The following is a 3,061-nucleotide window of genomic DNA, read 5'->3' on the forward strand; positions in this document are numbered from 1 at the left end:
CACAACACGTGAGGGGAACATCAAGCAAGCTACATCCCTGCCTTTTGCCAAGCCACCTTGACTCCAAACTTCTCACAGCAACGATCAAAGGGGAACTACAGCAGAAGAAGACCCAGGACAGGTAATTAATGATTATTAATTACTGATAATATTTCTTTGGTATACATCGATGCTTTAAAAATAGATCAATAGGGAAGGGGCACAGACAGATAGCAGATAGGCCATACTGGGGGGGCAAGGAGGGGGTACATAGTGCTGTGCGTAAGGTATTAGTAGTGGCACCCCAGTCCGCCACAGCACCAGTCACCTGCTCAACCCTGCAGCGCCGAGCATGATAAGGATGGTTACAGATAGATAAGATAACTGTGAATAGATAATATTAGAGTTAAGACAAGATCTTTAGCATGCTCGACGTTGCACCTTTGTCTTTTCTAAGTATCAATGTCTGCCAGGAACATATTATCACGCTTCTCTCTTTTTCCAGGTGGGCATTCTCCATGACACAACACGTGAGGGGAACATCAAGCAAGCTACATCCCTGCCTTTTGCCAAGCCACCTTGACTCCAAACTTCTCACAGCAACGATCAAAGGGGAACTACAGCAGAAGAAGACCCAGGACAGGTAATTAATGATTATTAATTACTGATAATATTTCTTTGGTATACATCGATGCTTTAAAAATAGATCAATAGGGAAGGTGCACAGACAGATAGCAGATAGGCCATACTGGGGGGGCAAGGAGGGGGTACATAGTGCTGTGCGTAAGGTATTAGTAGTGGCACCCCAGTCCGCCACAGCACCAGTCACCTGCTCAACCCTGCAGCGCCGAGCATGATAAGGATGGTTACAGATAGATAAGATAACTGTGAATAGATAATATTAGAGTTAAGACAAGATCTTTAGCATGCTCGACGTTGCACCTTTGTCTTTTCTAAGTATCAATGTCTGCCAGGAACATATTATCACGCTTCTCTCTTTCTTTTTCATCCACTAGGGGTCACTGGAGTACTCTTGGGATATGGGCGGCGTAGCAGAACAAAGGCACTGAATATTTAAATTTAGAACTCTCCACCCCTCCATATCCCTAGAGTACCTCAGTGTACGAACCCAGTGTTTTTTCTGTGCTCAAAGCACTAACATCGGCTTGTGGGATTCCCACACTTGTTGGAAGATTTTATTAATTTTTCATTTTTATTTTTAATTTTTTTTTTAAGAGCACATCCCTTCCCAGTTTCAAGAAAGACATGGGTCCGGGATAGTGCCGCTGCACGGGCAGCGCATGGCGTGTCGGTCCTCACAAAGAGCACCCTCACAGCCACAGACAGCCCACTGCTCCTGAAAAGAGCAGCCAGGACTAGAGAGCTGGACGGAGCTTGCACAGAAGAAGCCCCGTCGCAGCCATAGATCACTGGAAGCTGACTGAAAGCTGGACGGAGCTTACACATAGAAGCCCCGTCGCAGCCAGGACTACAGAGCTGGACGGAGCTTACACATAGAAGCCCCGTCGCAGCCAAGACTACAGAGCTGGACGGAGCTTACACAGAAGAAGCCCCGTCACAGCCATGAGTCACATCACTGAAGCTGGACGGAGCTTACACATAAGAAGCCCCGTCGCAGCCATGATCAGGAGCAAGCAAGGTAGGCTGGGGAACGGGGCGGTCAGCGCAGGCTGCCGCCCCGCTATGTTGGGGTTAATATGCTGCCTCGCCGCTCATACGCCGCCAAGCCCAGCCGCTACGTCTAACACAGATAACAGAGACGGTGACATCAAGCCGCCCGTCCCAGCGCTCCGTTCGGCCGCCCAGCCCCGTCCGGCCGCACAGCAGGGGGGAAGCCATACTCAGTCTTAGTATGACCGCCGCTCCGGCACCTTCCATCCACAAGTGCTAGTGCAGGCCTCCCGCAGAGAGTTCGGCCGCCCAGCTACGTCCGGCCGCCCAGCTACGTCCGGCCGCAGCTCCCTCAGTCTCAGTACAGAGACGGTGACATGCCAGTGCAGGCTTCCCGCAGACAAGGGGAAGAGGCACGGTGGAAGCTGGCGGATCAAATATATCAACAGCAGGGTATATATATATATATATCACAGGTATTTATAAGGTATTGTACCTGTCCTGGCAGTAATAGGCTATTGAATCTATATTACTGTCTGTGAATAGGCTATGGAGCCTATATATTAATGGCTGTTATTAACACTGTAAATAGGCTAGGGAGCCTATATTAAGGTCGGTGGTATCACTGTATAATAGGCTATTGAGCCTATATTAATGCTGTATAAATATATTAATGTATGTAATTATCATAGGCTATGAGCTTAGATATATTTATTCATAGAGCATGTGTTGTACCCGGCCTGTGATTATACTGTATAATATATTAACACGGAAACAATTGTAATTTGTTCTGTGATTATCAGGGTCAGCATGGCAAAGGGGCCATTTTAACCATGCTTCCTGTTGTTTTCCAGTGTGTAATTCTGGAACATTCCTGCCCTACATCTCTAAGCCACCAGAGGCGCAGGGGTGTTAGTGGGAATTTGGTTCGGGTTTCACATGCCCATGTGAACTGCTTTTCACATAAGAATACTCTTGTTTCTCTTCAGAGCGAATAAGTCTTTCGCCTTTTACTAAAGATTTCCGTAGAGAGGAACAACCATGAGTTTCATATACAATAAAATATATATATGACACATAATAACTTCAATAAGTCGTGCAAGTGTCTGTCCGTTGCCTATTGTGGTGTCTGTCTGCATAGCGAGTAAGGCTCTAGCGCAGACTAAAAATAATTTTAAAAATCCTATAAGCATGGGCAATTCAAATTAAAAGAGCGGTAACATCGGAGTCTCGGAAGTACTCCGTACTCCGCCTGCTCTAACAAAAGACAGTCTTTCCAAAGGGCCAATTTCCCTTTGGGTACCAGGGTGTTTATTTAACTGGTCTTATAATTTAATGCACGATTCTATGTCAGATCTCACACCGATAACTACGAGTGAGAAGGGTACATTAGACCAGCACTCAGATAGTGCGGGGTTGTTGACGTACATTGCTAAATCCCAGTGAGTCA

At 46.7% G+C, this 3,061-nt stretch overlaps 1 non-coding gene across 1 annotated transcript; it reads left to right on the forward strand.

The window, feature by feature from the left end:
• The first annotated feature begins 2,580 nt into the window (after positions 1-2,580).
• Positions 2,581-2,693, forward strand: LOC135039827 (U5 spliceosomal RNA). The gene has a single exon (XR_010233817.1). It is a non-coding gene; the product is annotated as a U5 spliceosomal RNA (small nuclear RNA).
• Positions 2,694-3,061: the final 368 nt, after the last annotated feature.

Source organism: Pseudophryne corroboree, unplaced genomic scaffold (genome assembly GCF_028390025.1).
Source record: "Pseudophryne corroboree isolate aPseCor3 unplaced genomic scaffold, aPseCor3.hap2 scaffold_712, whole genome shotgun sequence".
In the NCBI taxonomy this organism is placed as follows: domain Eukaryota; kingdom Metazoa; phylum Chordata; class Amphibia; order Anura; family Myobatrachidae; genus Pseudophryne; species Pseudophryne corroboree.